We start from the raw sequence: 20,711 nt of genomic DNA, 5'->3' as shown, positions 1-20,711 counted from the left end.
GAGGTTCCCAAGAACTTTGGTTTGGTTTGGAGGCCCCATCCCATGACCCCTAGGTTTTTCTAGCCCTCAGCAGACATGGGGGTAGCAGACGAGACAGAATCAAGCAGCTGAGTTTCAAACACTCCTGCTCAGACTGAATTCTGGACAAGGTCTCCAGCCAGGTCCCCCAGGACTCTAACAAACTGTGGCCTCCCTTGGCCATGCCCTGGGCAGATGGAACCTGGGCCAGACAGCTGTCTTCCAGGGCCCAGACGGCCACTCCTGCCTGCATGTTCCCACTGCTCCCCTCCTCTCTGGGTCCCCTTCTCCCTGCCTGGCCAAGACAGCCCATGGCCAAAGCACCGCTATCTCCCTGAAGACAGCTCTGGGCTACGGTCTGGAATGGGTGACACCTTTGTTCTCCAGGGCTGCCCTCATAGATAATTGAGGCATGCCTAAGTCCCACCTTGTATCAGCAGCAGGAGGCCATGCTGCCCCTAGAAATCACCTTAGTTTTCTTGATGCCTCTCCCCTGCTGTGCAGGGGTGTCCCCTGGAAGTCCCAGAGCAGTCTTGTCTGGGTTGATCATGGCCACAGGGCCTGGCTCTGAACCAGCAGGAATCTGGGCACCAAGAACTATGTGGACCTTCTAAATAGCATTCTGGGCTGGGGGAGGGGAAAGGGAAGGAGAAGGGACCAGATCAGCATTTCAGAGTGACAGAGTAAGAGCCGCCTTTAGAGATGAGCTGCTCCAAGATACCACATGGTGCAGATGAGGAGCCTGAGGCCCAGAAACAGGGAGAGATCTGTCCAAGCTACAAAATACAGGACATTAATAGTCCTGTTAGTTTTAGAGCATTGTGCAATTTTCAGAAAACTTTCCCTTAGGCTACTATCAGGTGTGATCCATGTGCAGCCTTCCTCCCAGCCACCTAACCCTCCTTTCTTCACCCATTGTCATCCTTCCTTCTTTCCTCTCGCCCTCCCTCCCATCCATTCATCCTTTCTTACTTCCATTCATACACCCATCCATCCACTCACTCTTCCTTCCTTCCGTCTTCTCCCCCTTACTTACATGTCCAGTCATGTTTCTTCCCTTCCATCACACATTCCTTCTTCTTCCCTTCCCTCCTCTTTTCTTTTTTCCTGCCTTCCCTCCCTCTTCCCTTCCTCCCCTCCCTCCCATCCATCCATGCACCCCTGCCTCACCAGGTTGTGCCGGGCACAGAGTTGAAGAGGGCCTCAGTCCAGCCTCAGGGGGCTCCCTGGCCAGCTCAGGCTGAAGAGCACCCCCGGAGACCAGAGCAATGCAGTGGACTGAAAAGATGGGCCCCTCAGCCCCGTGAAGTAGGGGAGTGATTTGTGCACACTTGAGAGAGGCAGCGTAGAGGCTTAAAGCCGGGTCTTCCAAATCCAGAAAGCTTTTCTTCCAGGGTCCAGAAAGGTCAGACCTGGGTCACAGCTGTGGCCCTTAGTGGCAGACCACAAAAGCAAAATGGAAGCAACTGGAAGGGGCCACTACCTTGGACGCAAGTTCGAGCTCTTTCCATTGGCTGTCACCAAAGCTCTTGGCGCTAAAAAACACATCCTGGTCTGGCCCCAGATTCTCTATGGAGGGCCCCATCTTGGCGCTTGGCATTCACAGCCCAGACTCCCTAAGAGCAGGTCTGGCCCTCCTGCCACACCCCTGCCCTGGCCTTCGTGTGACAGGAGGAACAGGCACACTGAAGGTGTCCGAGGGGTGCCAACAGGGCCCACTGCCAGCCTGGGCTCCAATCCTGCCCAGTAGTGGGAGGCAGGAAGCAATCCCCTCCTCCCTGACCCACCCACCAAGACATCCTCCTTCCTCCCAACCCTCCCACACCCACCTCTGCTGTGCCCCCTGCTCATATGTGACTCTGTCAATAGGGTCACTGCCACCAAAGCAGAGTTTAGCTTCAGCCTGGGCCACCAGCCCACCCTCTAGGCAGCTTCCAGAGGGAGCCACCCATTGGAATCCCAGCTCTGTCCATGCACCCCACAGAGAAAGGCCAAGATTCCTCAGCCTGGCATGTGAGGCCCTCCACGCCCTGGCTCAATGAACTTCCCAGGGTCCTCTCCCTGCATGCACCCAACACCCTTGCCACATGCACCTCTCTGCCATTTCTGACCTCAGAGTGTCTCCCCGGCTCTGTGTCTGCACCTGCTGTGCCATCCACCAGAGTGCCCATGCCGATCTCTGTCTGGAAAAATCTCGCTCATCCTTCAGGGCCCTGCTAAGTAGCCCTTCCCCTGGGGTGAGGCTTCCCTTCACAGCTGTGGCCCTTAGGAGGGAGCAATGAAGGAAATTCCCAAGGAGTCTAAACTCCCCCAGGGAGGCAGCAAATCTATCTCCAACTCTGGTTCTTCAGTGCTCTGGGAGGCTCACGGGAACAGCCCAGACAGAGCACTGATGTCCCGGGAGCTTTCAACTCCCAGGTGCCCCCACAGGCCCTCAGAGCTCTCATCTCAAACGTCTCTCTCACAGTATAGATCCTGAGGGGGAAACTGAGGCCCAGAAAGAGGTCAGGACTTAACAGATTGGGGTAGAAAAATCTGATCAATGAACAGACTGTCTAGATTTTCTCCTTTCCAGGCCCCAATGCCCAAGGAGTGAGGGCTGGAGGGCAGGCAGCAGAAGCCAGGCCCAGGCCCAGACAGGAGGACTTCTCCCCCAGGGAGACCCAGGAGAGGTGGAGGATGGGCCTCCTGCCCTGCCCACACCCCCTGGGCACCTTCCTTCCCAGCAACATCCGGGTCCAAGTGGACCCTTAGGCAGGTATGGAGGAAGGTCCTCCCACTTGCTCAGACCCCAACATTCTAAGCCTGGAGACCAGGAAGAGGTCAGCCACAGGGCACAGCCACAGCAAGAGCAGCCAAGCCCCCAGCTCCTCCTGCCCATCTGCCGGGGCTAGCTGAGCACAGGAAGGGGAAAGGAAGAGGCTACCAAAGCTTGAGGACCTATTATGTGGCTTTAATCCTCACACCAACCTGATGAGACAGGCGGTCATATCCCCGTTGCATCATGAAAGAAACTCTTATACAGAGAGGTTCAGGGACTAAGCCAAGGTTAAAGCTAATGAAGAGTCTGAGACTTGGACCCAAGTTTGTTGAGCTCCAAAAACCAAGTTTTCCCCACGACCAGAGTTGCCAGAGCTCTTGGGGCTAAAACCACAGCCCCGCCCACTGGATAGGTGGCCCCTGATTATGTCTGGATGGTTCCATGTAGGAGCTTGGTATGTACAGCCCAGACTCCCCAAGGGCAGGCTATGCATGTCCCCAGTGATGGAGGAGCAGGGGGCCTTGATTGAGGCTGGAGCACAGCCACGCCCGAATCCTCATTGCTCAGGACCCGCTAGTACCTGGGGCAAGAGCAGCCCCTTGGGTGGGGACACTGCCCCACCTTGTGCAGGGAATCAATGCCAACAGCAGCGTTGGGTGGTCTAGCCTGTACCCCTACCTGGCCTGCCTCCTTGCTGACTGGGAGAGAAGATCTCAACTTATTCAGGGAGCTCAGCCAGAGGGAGAGGTGAGGGAATGGGGGTCAGCGGACCCCTGGCAGGGAGGGAACCTCGGGGCAGCCCACCTCAGAGCAGCCTCTGCAGCAACCCTGAGCTGTCACCCCCAGGGCTGTAGGGGTCGCAGGCAAAGGCAGGGGCCTGCACCCCACGTGAGGTGCCGGCTATCTGCTTCCCAGTCCCCAGTCACCCCGAGACACAGACACACACAACGACCCAGAGTATACCCCTCACCCATTACCTAAGCACAGGCGCTGTGTACATGGGCACACAAACTACAGCACAGTGTTCTGACCACACACAAGGAGCCCATGTAGAGCTAACTGAGACACACCGCTGCACACCAACAGGAAACACTCAAGTGCTGTACCGCAAGGCACGCATGCACACACACACACACACACACACAAAACCTGTGCGTGCACACTCGGCTGATGCTGCAGCAGCAACCTGAGACCCCAGGCACTGCTGCCCATCGGCCTCTGCTTTGCACAGACAGCTCCCTGCCCGCCCCCTGCCCGCCCCCTGGGTGGCAACTGACAGTGTCTGTCCCTCTGTCACAGGACAGGCAGCTCCAGCCTGCCTCTCCTCTGTCTCCTCAGCCTTCCCTGATACCCTCATTCTGCCTGTGTGGGCGGTGCCAGCTCCAGGGCTTCCCATCCCCAGGCCCTGCCCATCATCCACGGGCTTCCTGATTTCGTGTCACCTGCCAGACCTCATCTCCTTTCTCCACCCCACCCCAATCTCCACCACACCCAGGATCCAGGCCAGCCATGAGGCCAGTCCCTCCTGGGCTGCTGTCTGACTGGGGCCACGAAGGGAGTCTGCTAGGCCTCCCGCCAGGCAGCCCTGGGGCAACTGTCACCCAGCCTGGCCCCCGCAGTGGCCACCCTGTAGAGTCTCAAGACAGCGCAGGCGAGATTGGCTGACAATGCGGCATAAATCCAAGCTGGTAGTTTCTGGCCTTTTTTTTTTTTTTCCAGAACCAAATCACAAACCATGAGAGACCCACCAATTGTGTTCTAGAAAGTGGTAGCCATGGCAACAGAGCAAGGCATCCCATTTCTATGGTAACCAGGGTGGTGAGGCTGTTGGCTGTAAAGTCAGACAAACCTACTAACGATCTGTTGACTTAAGAAGATGTTTTATAAATCACCAAGTTATTTTTATCAAAACCCCACCCCTGAAACCATAAATCAGAAAGGCAATTTACTATCTATTAAAATGACCAATATGTGCTATGACTTTCACTTATGAATTATTTATGCCACAGTCATCTTTAGAAAATTGTGCTTGCCTTTCGGAGCCGTTCAGGGGTTCGCCGTGGGGATCTGTATTCTCGCAGTCTGGCATTTCAGGAACAAGGCGAGAGTTGTAATGTGGTGCAGGGACCGACACTGGTGTGGCCGCTCACTCACTGTGTGACCTTGGCAAGTGACTTCCCCTCTCTGGGTCTCACTTCCATCATCAGTACAGTGAGGGTTGGACTCAGTCCCTTCTGAGGATTCTGAGGCGGGGCAAGGCTGCAGGCAGTGGGGCGCACCGCAGCTAAGCAGGGGAGCCCTGGCCCATATCCAAGCCTCAGGCCCCCAGAGGCTTCAGGTCAGTTTTTCCGCCTAATTAAATCTGCCCAGCGGGGGTGTGCAGCATTTGAGTTAATCCATGCGGAGTCAGTGATGCAGAGCAGGCGGGATGGCCAATTGTCCTAAATAAATTGTCAGTTGAGTTGGGTTTGGAAACTGAATTAGACTCGTCTGGACTTCCTCGGTCTGGGCACACCCACGGTGCGCTGCGCTGGCTGAGGGCTGCGGGGGAGGTTGGAGGGGAAAGGGAGGGTCTTTGGGGTCCAGTCCCTCCTTTGTTCTAGCAATAAATGCCTCCGCCATCAAGCCCGAGCACTGTCCCCTGAGCACTGAGTCTGGGTGCCAGCTGCTGCGCCTGGCTCGGGGAGCGGTGGGCGGGAGGAGCTCCCCAAGGTGCTCCGTGGTGGGTGTGAGTGAGCGTGTGTGCGTGTGCGCCAAGAACAGGGCCATGTGGGAGCCTGTTTGGGGAAGTCTGTGTGGGGAGAGTGCTGGGGGACAGGCAGCGTGTAAGTGCGGAGTAGGTGTGTCACCTGTGAATGTGACCTGACTCTAGGCCTGTGCCAGTGGTCGCTATGCGGGGTGTAAGTGATTCATGAGGGTGGGAGAAGCGTGTGCGTGGACATGCATGGGGTGTGGTGGGGGGACATATATGGGGTGTGTGTGTGTATGGAGTGTGTGTGGGGGACTATGTATGGGGTGTGGTGCGTGTGTGCACATGTAGGGGGACATGCTTGGCGTGTGTGTCGGGTGCATCTTCTAGAGCAATCAGGGTCTGGCTAGACACTCTGACCATGTGTTCTCTGACTCGAGACCCAGCTCAGGGACCTGTCCCTTCTCCATGCCAGAGACGGTCACTCACACACTAGCTCAGGAGTGTGCCCCTTTCCCTGGGACTGTCCCCGACTGGGAGAAAGAGGATAGACAGGATGGGAGTCTGAGCGGGTCCAGGCGGAGGCCGCAGGGAGGCCGGGATAACCCAGCTCGGGATCCCCTCGGCCCTCCGCAACGACACTCTCAGTCCCGGGTCCAGTCTGGGCGCGGGAGGAGCAGGGCCAGAAATGGCAGCGCCCAGGCCGCAGGGAGCTCAGACACCCAGAGACACTGCCTCTTGGTGAACTCATTCTCATGACCTGCATCTAGGTCATACCAGAAAGGGCCACCCCCACAGCTGGTCTGGCCAATCCTGAGGTGGCAGAGGTTCCCACGGTGCTTTCATTCCAAGATGCACATTTTTTCACATTTTTAAAATTAAACCATATCATAAAATGAATGCACACATTCTTAAAATAGTATTTCTGCCTATATCTCCACGTGTCATAAGTTGACGGTACCTTGGGTGTGTTGAAACATGGTCGTTAGAAACCCAGACCACCATGACGAGACAGGAGGCCACTAGAGGATCTGGGTGCAAAAGCTGCCCCTTGGGTCGGAATGGAGAAGGGGAGGCATGGGAGGGAAGGGACCTGTCCACGGTTGCAGAGCCCTCAGGATGACCAGAGAGGGGAGCCGCGTTCTCCCGAAACATCAGCACTGGGCCCCCATGTGGGATTCTCGTCATGGAGCCTTTGCTTAAGCAGGACGCCCCGCTCCAGGGCCTCTGATCCCCGGTCCCGCCTGCCTTCAGGATCCCAGGTCAACGCTGCCCAAGCTGGAGGCAGCAGCTGGAGCACAGATGGCAGGACCTTGAAGTCACACCCACCTGAGTTTCAGGCCTGGCTCAATGGGGTGACCATGGACGAGTCACTGCCCCTTTCTGAGCCTTCACTGCCCGCCCCCCTGGTGGTGGCGGTGATGAAATGAAGTCACACTCAGAGAGTAAGAAGGCGGTATTCGAACACATCACTCAGTCCCCACACCAAGTATCCCACCCCTTGACCCTGGCTGGGCCTGGTCCTCCCCCATCACAACCGAGCGCTTAGGAGCAGAGCGTCTCCAGTGTAGAAAAGCCTAGAATTTTACAGTCATGGAATGGAAACTGCTGAGCTATGAGGCACCTGGGAGCCTGAGGCACAAAAACCACCACTGTCATTGAGAGAGCCACCGCATCCCAAGCGCACCCCGTGTGGTGTGAGTGAGGCTGAGCCTGGCCCTGACCAGCCTGGCCAAGGAGTACACGAACCCAGCCTGCCGGCAGGGTCACCCAGGTCCTGGGAAGGGTGTTCCCTGGGGGCAGCCGCAGAGAGACCCAGTGGAATGGGGTCCCAGGAGGAGTCACAGGGAGACTCTAGCCACAAGGAAAACTTGCTGGGGGCCAAACCCAGACCCCCCAGGAGTCTGGTGCGGAACGAGGAGGCTGGAGTGGGCAGAGTGTGATGGGGAGGGAGGGAGCGGAGGGTGCGGAGACAGTGACTGAGTGGAGACACAAACGCAGAGTCCCTGAAGACAGGGATGGGTTCAGTAGGTAAGGGCAGGAACAGAAATTCTTCCATTTGTGCTCTACGTGGCTCCCATGGTGCCAGCCCGTCCTGACATTTGGGGTCCCTGAGGCCAGACGAGACCCCAGTCCCAGGCAGTTCTGATGTATAATGAACCAGGTTAGGCACTGGGAAGCAGACAGCTTGGTGGAAGGAAGAGAGTTCTAGGCTTGGCTGCAGAGACCTGAATTCAAATCCCAGCTCTGTCACCAGCTGTATGACTACAGGCTAGTCACCTCTTGGAGACTCAGTCCATCATTCTTAAAATAGGGACAAATTAGAACATACTCCAGGAAGTAAGACAACATTGAGGGGGACAGGTCAGGTGCCTAGGGCTTCCCTGGATCCAGGGCAGAATTCAGGGGCAGGGAGAAGCCCCAAGATGCCAGCTCCTTTGTACACTGGTATTCTAGGATTTGGGCCAAGGCTTGCTTCCCTCCGCAAAAATCCAGACACAGCATTTTGTTTTTTGTTTTTCCCAAATTACCAGGGGGAGGGGATGGGGAGGGCAGTGAGGGCACAGCAACAGCTAAAGGCAGAGATGTGTGCAATGTTAGGTTTTCCCCCTAGTTGTCTCTGCTCCTGCTACCACTTGCCTGCTGAGAGACCAGGAGCAAATGACAGCTTCATGAGAGCCAATGCATGGCCCACACAACCTGTTTCCTGTGGACAAGGCCAGGCTGTGTCCCAGACCCCATCCTGCAGCCTCCAGTGCTTGAGGGACATAGTCCTCAGGGGAGGGTGATTCCACGTTGCCCGCTCACGGGGTTTCCCACCCGAGCCCCTGCCCTGGGGCCGAGAGGAACTGAGGCTCAGGAGGGCAAGGACACCCAAGGTCACACAGCCAGAGCTGCCAACTTCCCGGCCTAACTTTGGCGACAAGGTGAAGGATGACAATAGCACTGGGTGTCTCCAGCAGGCCTTGCTTCTGGAGTGTCCCATACGTTGTCATTTACACCTCACGCCAGCGGGACAGGGTAAGTTGTATTGCTGTCACTCCTTTTCAGATGAGGAGTCTGGAGTTTAGAGAGGCAAAGAATCTCGCTGAGCTCTCAGGGTCCCCAGCAGTGGATCAGCGCGCCTTGGCTCTGCAGCACCACACCTCACTGCCTCCTGCAAGCCCCTCTAAGCAGCCAGGCCACACAGCTCAAGTCGGCACGCCCGTGCCCTGTCAGCCACCAGCCGGGTACAGAGGGCACAGGGGCTGGAGAGGTGTGGGCCGTGCTGTCCCCGACTGCTTTCTACAGTCCCACAGGCCAAGAAGGCTGAGTGTGGGGCCCCAAAAGGCCGGATCAGAGCCAACATCCCGCCTGTCTCTGGGGCCTGAGAGGCCGCAGACAGTAAGCAGGGGAAATGGCAGGGGTCTCCTCTCACCTCTCCCATTAGCATCTTGGAGAAATACCAATATCTCAATTGGGAAATTCCTCGTATATTTCAGGACTTAGAACAAGCAGGTGTCTCCTACTATACCTGTCTATTAGTAAATGATGACTCTGCAACCCTTCACATTTCCTCTTTTGCTCTTACTGCCAGGAAGCTCAGCTAAATTTAGTGCTCAATTCTGAGCTAATCCTTTACCTGGGTTTGGTGTGTAGCTATTTCTTTTCTTCATTATACTATTCTTATTTTTCCTTCTTTAATTTCAAAGATTCTGTTGTAGGTCTGCCCTTTGTGTCTCAAACTTTCTTTTGAGTAAGCCACAGATTGGAATAAGGAATACATGAATAAGGCTGCGTGCAGTGGTTCACATCTGTAATCCCAGCACTTCGGGAGGCTGAGGAAGGAGGATTCCTTGAGCCCAGGAGTTCAAGACTGGCCTGGGCAACATAGTGAGACCCCAACTTTATAAAAAATAATAAAAACAAAATTAGCCCAGTGTGGTGGCACATGCCTGTAGTCCCAGCTACTCTGGAGGCTGAGTTGGGGGGATCACTTGAGCCCATGAGTTTGAGGCTGCAGTGAGCTATGATGATGTCACTGTGCTCCAGCCTGGGCAACAAAGCAAGACCCTGTCTCAAAGGAAAAAAAAAAAAAAAGAAAGAAAGAAAGAAAAAGAAATACATGAATGAGACTCCCAGATCAGGAAGTAAGTAGGAAGCTACCCTATCTATATAGGGTATGCAGGCACACCTCTTTTTATTGCACTTCACTTAGTTGCACTTTGCAGATATGGCATTTTTTACAAATTCAAGTTTTTTACAAATTTGTGGCAACTCTGTTGAGTGAGTCTATCAGCACCATTTTCCCAATAGCATGTGCTCACTTCGAGACTCTGTGTCATGTTTTGGTTATTATAGCAATATTCACACTTTATCATTATTACTATTATATCCATTATGGTGATCTATAATCAGTGATCTTTGACGTTACTATTGCAATTGTTTGGGGGCGCCACGAACCACACTGATATAAGGTGGCAAACTTAATTGACAAATGTTGTATGTGTTCTCACTGACCCCCTTACCAGCCGTTCCCTAGTCTCTCTCTCCCTCCTCGGGCCTCCCTATTCCCTGAGATACAACAGTATTGAAATGAGGCCAATCAATGACACAAAAATTGTCAGTAAGTGTGAAAGTGAAAGGAAGAGTTGCACATCTCTCACTTTAAATCCAGAGGTAGAAGTGATTAAGCTTAGTCATTAAGCATGTTGAAAGCTGAGATAGGCCCAAAGCTAGGCCTCTTGTGCTAAACAGTTAGCTAAGTTGTGAATGCAAAGGAAAAGTTCTTGAAGGAAATTAAAAGTGCTACTCCAGTGGACATATGAATGACAGAAAATCAAACCAGTCACAACGTTCCCTTAAGCCGAAGCCTAATCCAGAGCAAGGCCCTAACTTTCTTCAATTTTATGAAGGCTGAGAGGGGTGAGGAAGCTGAGGAAGAAAAGTTGAAAGCTAACAGAGGTTGGGTCACGACATAAATAAGTAAATAAGCTGTCTCCATAACCTAAAAGTTCACGGTGAAGCAGGAAGTGCTGATGGAGGAGCTGCAGCAAGTTATCCAGAAGATCTAGCTGAGATCACTGATGAAGGTGGCTACACTAAGCAAGTGATTTTCAGTGTAGGCCAAACAGCCTTCTGTTGGAAAAGATGCCATCTAGGACTTTCATGGCTAGAGAGGAGAAGCCAATACCTGGCTTCAAAGCTTCAAAGGACAGGCTGACACTCTTGTGTGGGGCTAATGCAGCTGATGACTTGAAGTTGAAGCCAGTGCTCATTTACCATTCTGAAAATCCTAGGGCCCTTAAAAATTAGGCTAAATCTAAATCTATGCTGCCTGTGCTCTAGAAATAAAAAAACAAAGCCTGGATGACAGCACATATGTTTACAAGATAGTTTACTGAATATTTTAAGCTACATGTTGAGACCTGCTACTCAGAAGAAAAGATTCCTTTCAAAATATTACTGCTCATTAATAATGCACCTGGTCACCCGAGAGCTCTGATGGAGATGAACAAGGAGATTAACGTTCTTTTTGTGCCTGCTCACACAGCATCTATTCTGCAGCCCATGGGTCAAGGAGTAATTTCGACTTTCAAGTCTTAGTATTTAAGAAACATACTGTATAAGACTATAGCTGCCATGGATAGTGATTCATCTGACGGATCTGGGAAAAGTAAATTGAAAACCTTCTAGAAAGGATTCACCATTCTAGATGCCATGAAGGACATTCATGATTCATGGGAAGAGGTCAAAATATCAACATTAGCAGGAGTCTGGAAGAAGTTGACTCCACCCCTCAGGGATGACTTTAAGGGATTCAAGACTTCAGTGGAGGAAGTCACTGCAGATGTGGTGGAAACAGCAACAGAACTAGAATTAGAAGTGGAGGCTGAAGATGTGACTGAATCGCTGCAATCTCATGATCAGACTTGAACAGATGAGGAGTTGCCTCTTATGGATGAGCAAAGAAAGTAGTTTCTTGAGCTGGAATCTACTCCTGGCGAAGATGCTTTGAACATTGTTGAAATGACAACAAAGGATTTAGAATGTGACATAAACTTAGTTGACAAAACAGCATCCGGGTTTGAGAGGATCGACTCCAATTCTGAAAGAAGTTTTGTGGATAAAATGCTATCAAACAGCATTGCGTGGTACAGAGAAATCTTTTGTGAAAGGAAGAGTCAACCGAAGTGGCAAACTTCATTGCTGTCTTATTCTAAGAAATTGCTACAGCCATTCCACCCAACCCTCAGCAACCACCGCCCTGATCAGTCAGCAGCCTGCAACATCAAGGCAAGACCCTCCACCAACAAAAAGATACGACTTGCTGAAGGCTCAGATGATTGTTAGCATTTTTTAGCAAAAAATTATTTTTGAATTGAGACATGTACATTGATTTTTAGTCAGAATGCTATTGCACGATTAACAAAGTACAGTAGAGTGTAAACATAACTTTTATATGCACGGAGAAACCCAAACATTTGTGTGACTTGCTTTATTGAGATATCTGCTTTATTGCAGTGGTCAGAACAGAACCCTCAATATCTCCGAGGGATGCCTGTATAGGCCTCCCGAGGGGGCAGTTCAATGGTCCCCTCGGCAGTGACCTTGAGATAGACGTCTCTGTTGGTCACCACCAGTGATGGGAAGCTCATGAGGCCACTCATTCTGTCAGCTCTGAGAGACATGCATTTCTTTCATGTTTAGGTCAACCTTCTGCTCCTTTCTCCCTGCAGTCTCAGGTCTGCCCTCTGGGGTCACACACACCTGCTCCTCTTCCTCCCGGGGCTGCCCCTGAGACATCCCTCCCGCGGGCCAGGCTTCCCTCGGGCTTCCTGCACGCTCCTTCTCTTGGGACATCTCCCCTGGCCTGTGTCAGAGCCCACTTTTGTTAAGCACTCACTGCAATGCAGCTAAACGATGACACGTTTTACCCGTTAATCCTCACAGCCACCTTGGCCACAGGATATTTAACTTTGTTGAGCCTCACTGTCTTGTGCTATACAGTAATAGCAGCATGCTCATCAGAGCACAGGCACTTTACAAACATTATCCCATTTATCTTTAAAAACCTCCCTGGGGAAGGTATCATCACCTTCATTTTGCAGATAAGAAAAATGGAGCTTCAGGCTGGTTAGGACATGTGCCCAAAAACCCCACATAGCTTGGAAGCGGCAGGCAGGATTTGAAACCAGGTCTCTCTGCCTCCAAAACCACTCTGCTATACTTCCACTTATAACTCTCCTTCACACCTATCCCAGGTAGTCCTAGGAGGAAGACATTAGTCTTATCGTTTTGATGACAATGGGCACAGCCTTCTTCAGTTTACAACACATCCTCACATTTTGAATCCCATATGAACACCACGCACACACACACACACACACACACACACTCTCCAGCTGGGTCGTCAGCAGAGCAGTCTTGATTGCCTCCATGGGGTAGACGAGAACACTAAGGCTCCAAGCTTCACGGAGGAGCTAGGAATGGGTCCACTAGGAATTTACTAGGAAATTTCCCTCCAGTGCACACTGGTGTGTTTGCATCGACTCCCAATAGGGATGTGCGTGTGTGTGTGTGTGTGTGTGTAATGAGTGTGTTTGGAGAGAGAGGAATAAAAAGATGCCCCCAAGAGGCACAGCTCAGGGAGGGCAGAGGTCATAGCCCAGGTGGGACCAGAGTTGACTGTCCACGTGCGTCCATCCTACAAATATTCATGCCTTATCCCAGGCTTGTGCAGGGTGAGCAAAAACAGCCACAGTTCCTGGGGGTGGGGTGGGGGAGACTTACATTTACCAGATAACCATACAAGCACATATGTTCCTACGTGAGGTGACAAGGGCCTCGAGGGGGATGCATGGGCATTTGACAGGCTTTTAACAAGAACTGCCAGGAGGAAGTGACAACTGTGCAGACGTCGGAAGGATGGGTAACAATCCACTGGGGAAATACGTGGTGCAAGGAAGAGCATTCTAGGCAGAGAGGATAGGAACAATTCTTGGTCCTCATGTTCTTTGACTCACCGGCAGCATCCAATACAGCCGACCACGCCCTCCTTTTTGTTACACTTCCCAGGACCCCACAGATTCTCTTGATTTCCTTCCTACCTCACTGGCTGTTCCTTCTTGGTGCCCTTTGCCATCCCCTTCTCCCTGGTCTCCAGCTGTCGGGGCACCCCCGAGCACAGTCCTTGTTCCCCTTCTCCATCTACAGTCACTCCCTTAGCGATTCCTCTGGTTTTATGACTTAAATACCATCACCATTCCAACGCCAGTCAACGCACACTCCCAAAGGTGTGTCTCCAGCCCAGCCCTTCCCCCAAACTTGGGGCTCCAGCACCCAACTCCCTGGCCTCTCCAGGTGGGGTTCTAATAGCTCTCTCAAATGCAGCATGTCACCTGCACCCACCACAGCCTCTCCATCTCATGAGAGAGCATCTCCATCCTTCCAGCACATTCTTGCCAAAAACCTTGGAGTCATCCTTGACACCTCTCTTTCTGTCACATCTCACATTTAATCTGTAAGGAAATCCTGGTGGCTCTGCTCGAAGATAAATGCAGAATCTTAGCTCTTCCCCCTACACCCCCACACTGTCCCCACCCATGTCCTAGCCATCGTCTTCCCCCCTGGGCTGTGGTCATAGCCTCTTAACTGGTCTCCCAATTTCTAACATTCTTGGTGCTCTAGGACTGTTTTCAACACAGAAGCCAGATGATGCTTTTAAAATGTAAATCCAAATGTGTCATTTCTCTGCTCAAAATCCTGCACTGGCTCCCCATGTCCCTCAGAGGAGAAGCTAAGGTCCTCACAATGGCCTGTGGATCCCACTTAAGCTGGTTGTCCGTTACCCCCAACCTCTCCTACCACCGTCACCTTCATACCAGCCTCCTCCAATATGCCAGACACATGCCAGCCCCAGGGCCTTTGCACTGGCTGCTCCTCCTGCCTAGAATGCCCTTCCCAGGCCTTCCCATCCCCCTCACTGCCTCAGGAGGCTACTGGGACCACCCTGTTTAAAGTCTCCACCAGCATCCCCAGTTATCTGATTTTCCTTACTCTACTTACTCTACCTTCCCCCTTGCTCAGAAGTGGCAGGCCGGATTTAAAACCAGGTCTCTGTTTTACGTTTCTAGTTGGCTGAGTGCTGGTAATTCATACTGTCTAATTTACTTAGTTTCCATGTTTATTGTTTGTCTCTTTCCCCTCTGGAATGTAAGGTCCATGAAGTGGCTGCATCTGGGGGTCAGGGCTGGCCCTGCCCGAATACCCAGCCAAACACTGCAACTCCTAGAAGAAGGGAGGCCCCTGCCCCAGGACTGGGGAGCACAGCTAAGCATGAGCACAGCTGCCCATCTGTGGGAAGAAGGTCATGGACACACATCCTGTGTCCCCTTGTCTCAGTCCCTGCACTAATGGGCAGAACAGTTTACTCCCCACAGCCTCCTTCAGAAGTGAGCACTCTCCACCCCTTCGGTGCTCACTGTGCCTTGTCTACATGGGCAATGTGCACAGTCACTGATACATTGATACTGCATCTGTGTCTACACTGGCAATGTACAGTGATTGATTTCAGGCTTGCACTTACACCAGCACTGACCACAGTGACAGCAGATCTACACCTACACTGGTAAAAGGATAATCTCCAACCACAAGTCTGTGACTACACTGGCCATGGACACAATCACTAATCATTCAGCTCTGTTCTGCTTGGAATGGGCATGCTTGATCTCTGCAAAGATTGTCTGTTATACTGGCAGTGGGCACAGCGATCGAGAACAGACCCATGTCTACGCTGACGATGAGTACACTCATTGACAGAAGACTCATGTCTACACTGGGGCACAATCACTTTCATCTCCTTGACACTGGGCACAATCAGTGACAAAGGCCTGAATCCCCACAGACCATGACCATGAGTGGCACATGTCATTCACGGGGAGTGGGCACAAGGTCGCAGGGTTCCTTTCCAGAGAGGGGACGGATATGTCCTCCCCTCCCAGCAGGCTGGCCAGCCAAAGGTGCTCCATGTGTAGTCCAACAGCTCGAGTCCTGCCTCCAGGGCAGAACTGGGAGTGGACTGGGAATTCAAACCCTGGATGCCAGCACTGGAGTGGGGAATCTGGAATCTGGGACACATGGTGAGGAGATGAGACCATGTCTATTCCCAGCATCTTGAGATCACTCGAGGTGAGGAGAGGCTCAGGCTGTGTGACTCCCAGCGCCACCCGCCCTCCCCACCCCAAGCCGGGGCCTGGCCCAGCCAGCCTGGGCTTAAAAAAGCACCAGGAAATGTCAGTTTCTTTTTGAGGAGGTGCTATGGGAGGAGATGGCCCAGGCAGTTTAGCGGCCGGTTTATTCAAAGGTTGGGAAAAGTGACAGTACTTCCAAATCCTGAAGCTTGTTTCGTACCCAGGCTGGACCCAAGCCCCTTTCCGGGCAGAGGGAACCCTGCCTAGTGCCAGCCCAGACGCCCCAGGCTGCCCTACATCCCAGCCAGGGCTCTGCCTGATGCTGCACGACACCTGTGTCTGCCCGAGCCGGGACAGCTGCCTGGGGCTCAGGGGCTGCGCCTGGACCAGGCACCACCCACTATGCTAGGCCACTGGGCTAGACTGACTCAAGGTGGCAGCCCTGGGCTCCAGCCACTGATTGCTAGTGGCCTGGGACAAAGCCTGCTCCCTGCTCCATCTTGGTGCTGCCTCTTCCCCATCTGCAAAATGAGGGGGGACCCAGGCACCGTTGAGCTCCTCTTCTATGTCTGGGATCTTTGCGTTACCCACAAGGACCTCTAGATCCCCCTGGAGACACGGCCTCCATGCAACACAAGGGAGGGTGGGTTCCTGAGAGAAGAAAGCTCCAAGGACACCCAGCCGCCCACTGCTGCAGCTTTCATTCACTGGTTCATTTGTTCAACAGTCAAATACATACTGAGTGCCCACTATGCACAGGTATGTAACCACTTTCCACAACCACCCCCAGGACTAAGAGCACAGAGCTGTGCACACAGTAGGCACTCAATGATGAACACACCTACTTCTGAGCCAGACCCATCCTAAGCACTTTTACATGTTCCATCTCACCCCTGCACCAACTCTGGGCTCCACACTGTGGTCACCATCCCAACTTTACAAGGAAACTGAGGCTCAGAGAGGTTAAGACAGCCCCCCATGGTCATACAGCCAAGAAGCGATAGAGCTGGAATTTGAAACCCAGTTTTGTCTGACTCCAGAACACATGCTCTTAACCACTCTCCTAGCCGCCTGAGAAATGTTTATTGAACAAATGAGTGCACAAATGAAGCTCTGTGGTGGTGTACGTGTGTGTCCATGTGTCCAAGGCCATAGGTTTGCACGAGTGTGGGGAGTGCGTGTGTGCAGATGCCTGTGTGTTTGCATGTGGAGCTTTTTTATGGGAAGACTTTCCCTTGTTGTCTTGGTCTCGTGTGTGCTGGAGCTATACTTAGCTGCAGCCGTGACTGTAATGAGCAGTTAGCAGCACACCAGGCACTCTCATTGGGACCTGGTTTCCCAGGGAGATCGCCGGGCCAGTGTGTGCATGTGGGGGGTGCAGCTTGGTGCTGGGGAATGCTAGAGCAGGGCTCTGGGGGGGGGGGGAGCCTGGCGCTCACAGTGCTGTTCCTTGCGCAAATGGAGATGAATCTGCTCCAAGCTAGCAGCATCTAAGCTTCCAGGCTCCACCAAGCTCAACACTGGCCACCCATGCCTGTGGCCCTTTACTGGCCTGCTGAGCAATTAGAACTAAAGCCTTGGATTTGATGGCTGGAGCCTGGGGGTTGATGGCAAAAAGCAGTGGGAAGATGATAGATCCCAGGATACGTGAGCCAGGGTCTTCCTGGGCCTCGGGAAGGCCCACTCCTCAGCGTCCTCTCCCCAGCCAGCAGAGCGGCACTGCCTCCCGGAACACACCTTGCCTGAGCTCTCAGAGGTTCTCACTCACCGAGGCTGGGGACCCGAGGGGAAAGAGTGGCCTCCCCACTCCAGGACAGACAGAAACCACAGATGCACGCCCACGGCCAGGGGTTCAGAGGCCAATCTCCCACTCGCTGACTGCCCTCCAGTGGCTGCAGGGAGAGGCAAGTCTGGGAAGCCCTGGGCCCTGAGGCCTCCCCTGTCCCCCAGCACTGCCTGCGACATCTTCCCAGCCTGGTCCTGGTTCTCCCCCCTCGGGGCCTCCCACCTTTGAGAGTGGGCCAGTCCCCGCCAGCCCCTAGCTCCCTCACTCCCCAAACCATCCCACCCCTGCGTCTGGAAATTCCAGTTTCTGCACACCTGTACCGGGTCACTCCATCCTGCCTATTACCCTGATGCCCACGATTCCCAGTGCCATCCTCCAGGATGTTCCCATGTAATGAGGGTTGGGACTTCTTCTCCTGCCTTGAAGGCAACAATTGGAAATGTATCCATCCATCCTCGCATTAGCCCATTTGTTCACCCGTCCACCGAGTTACCCACCCAGCTGTGCATCCATCCATCCATACGTCCTTCCTTCCACCCATTCATCCACGCCCATGCATCTGTCTCTTTATCCATCCTTCCAGCCACTTGTCCATCACTCATCTGTCCATCCCACCAGCTCATTCTTCCCCACAGAGCCACAGCAGACTGGAGCAGGAGGGAGCCCTGGCATGGCTCTAACCCACCTTAATTTTCAAAAGAAGAGCTGGGGTCTAATCCTTCTTCTACCACTTGCTAACTGGATGGTCTTGGAAAACTAAATTAATCTCTCTGGGCATTTTTCCTTCATCAATAGAGTGCACATAATATCCAATTCTTCCACCCCACAGGGCTGTTGTGGGGCACGTTGCTTTAGCAAAGACGGATTGATTCCCTGTTACGTAACAGGCACAACTATTGCCTAAGCTGATCCTTGTCCTCTGAGGGGTTGAGTCCTCTCAGAGTCCGAGACACCTATGACCTCAGTGGGTCAGTGGATCAAGGGCCTGAAGGCAGACAGGAGAAGTTTCCTGAAAGCACAGAGGGCAGAGCAGGCTCTTCCAGGAGGGGGCCCTTGCGGGATGCGTCTGTTTCAGACGTGCAGAGGGGGAAGAGAGGGCATTCTCGGCAGAGGCAACAGAAAAGCCGAGGCCGGGAGGCAGGGAGCCCGAGCACCCTGGGGAATGGCTGGTGTGCCCGGAGGCCAAGGGGGGTGGTCTGGAAAAGCAGGGTGGGTGGACTTCCAAGGGTGGCACAATGGGCTTTGGAAAGGGCTAGGGACGTGGAAAGACCTGGAAAGCCAGCACAAATCACCGTGATTCCTGACTCCCAGGCTTTTACTCCAATCCCCAGACTGCCAGACGGGAAAAACATATCTGCTTGGTGACAGCCAGGCCTCGAGAGACACGACTCCTGACGCCTAGAAGGGAAGCCAGTGCCTGGCATTTCTGACCTTTGTGCCGCTAAATATATCATTGGTGACGGTGGTTCATGTCCCTGAGGCTGTCGGGCCACCAGATGAGGCTTCCACAGCCTCCCTCCCTGTCTCTGTGGCTTAGCCAGGGCCTTACTACACCCTGGGGAATCTGAACACAGGACCGGGTGATACTGGTGCCCCCGGGAGCCAGATCCAACCCTTGGTAAGTGGCTTCCATGTGCCAGGCGCCGTGCTGGGGGCTTTGCTCAGCCTGGGAAGTACCAACTGTCATCCCCATTTCACAAGAGGAAACTAGGGCTCAGCTAGACACCACCTTCCTGAGTCCACCCTGAGGCAGAGGGAGCCCGAAACCCAGGCCTGGCCAGGCCAGAAGGCCTGTGCTCCTCCTCTACCCTGCCCCCTCCCCACACTCCCCTTGTCCTTGCGACGGTGGTCTCTTCCTGCACATAGCCCTACTGGGAACCGTATTTTCCCCCTCACTAATTATCTTTCTGCCGCTGGTCTGGCTGGATTCTCCTAGCGTCCCTGAGAGGCAGAGCATTATGCACACTGTATAGATGAGGACACTAAGGCCCAGAAAGGCAAGGGCCCTGCCTAGGTGCGTGGGCTGGTCAGGGGCCAAGTCAGACGCACCCATAGCAACACAGGGACAAGCACGCTGCCCAGGGCCGGCCTCCAGCGGGTGACAGCACAGGGGCTTACAAGAGCCCAGCCCTCGTCCCCTAGCCCAGGGCTCTGGCTGGCTCCGGGTGGCCCAGCAGGTGACCATGTTCCTCACAGCTGCTCAGAGAGCCCCTGAGGTTGAGCATAAAAAATTCATCTCTAAGTGGAGAGACGCTGGCCCTGGCGGGTAGCTGTGGTCCGAGGGTATGTTCACAGCCCTGCCTTAGGGATAAGGCCCAGGGAAGTCCTACTCTCCTGCTCCGCCACATGTATGGGTAGAGAAGGTCCCCAGGGAACCACCTGGCAGGGCTGGGTCCCCATTGCAGCCTCCCCACTTCCAGCAAGCCCCTTTGTAGACATGAGGTTCATATTCTCAGGACCTCCCGGGTGGGGTGAGGCCAGTGTCTGCAGGGCATCCTACAAAGATGGCGAGAATGATCATACATGTAACTCGTACACCTATGCGTGCCGAACGGCTTTCTAGATCTTATCTCAGTGGATTCTCACAGCAGCCCTTTGAAGCGGGGACTCTTGTGCCTTCTTTACAGCTGAGGGGACTAAGGCTTACTGAGGTCACACAGCTGAAAACCAGCATAGCCCAGGCAGTCCGGCTCCAGTCCAGCCCATAACCACTCCTCTAATCATCTTCTCTCAGCACACCTGTAGTGAGAACCAGGTGAGCACCCTCGAGGGCTACGTGATGGAACGAGCTGGCACGACCTCTCCTTGGGAGGGCCCCGGACCTCCTAGCCCCTTCACCAACTTCTCTCCAGTCCCATACCCAGCTCACAACCAGCATGATGGCAGCTCTGTGTGGTCCCACCGTCCCCCGCTGGGTACAGCTGGCCTTCAGGAAGAGGACAGAGGTCCCCCATTATGGTGAGGCAGGAGCCCCCTCCATGGAGGTCCAGGCTGTGCAGGCCCCTGTGGCTGGGGGAGGGGGGCAGAGGGCAGTGCAGACATGAGCAAGGCCAAGCCCTGGGCTAGCATGTTCAGGGAGCCCATGGGGGCAGACCCACCAGGGGCAGACCCCACTGTCAGAAGCCCAGGAGTTCTCCGAGGAGCCCTACCCTTTCTGACCTACCATGGTCCCCTGACTCCTTGGGCCCAGCCCTGGCCACGCCTCCTCACTGTGCCTTGAACCGCAGGCACACGCCTGCTCAGGCCTTTTGCACGTCTCACTTCCTGCTCCCCAGAGGTCACATG

At 53.8% G+C, this 20,711-nt stretch overlaps 1 protein-coding gene across 1 annotated transcript in view; it reads right to left on the bottom strand.

Annotated features, from left to right (window-relative positions):
- The window catches only part of KCNC1 (potassium voltage-gated channel subfamily C member 1), a 46,139-nt gene that overhangs the window by 12,249 nt on the left and 13,179 nt on the right, over positions 1–20,711 (bottom strand). The window lies entirely within an intron of this gene.

Source organism: Lemur catta, chromosome 7, assembly GCF_020740605.2.
Source record: "Lemur catta isolate mLemCat1 chromosome 7, mLemCat1.pri, whole genome shotgun sequence".
NCBI lineage: Eukaryota > Metazoa > Chordata > Mammalia > Primates > Lemuridae > Lemur > Lemur catta.
This window is presented reverse-complemented; position numbering and strand designations above follow the sequence as displayed.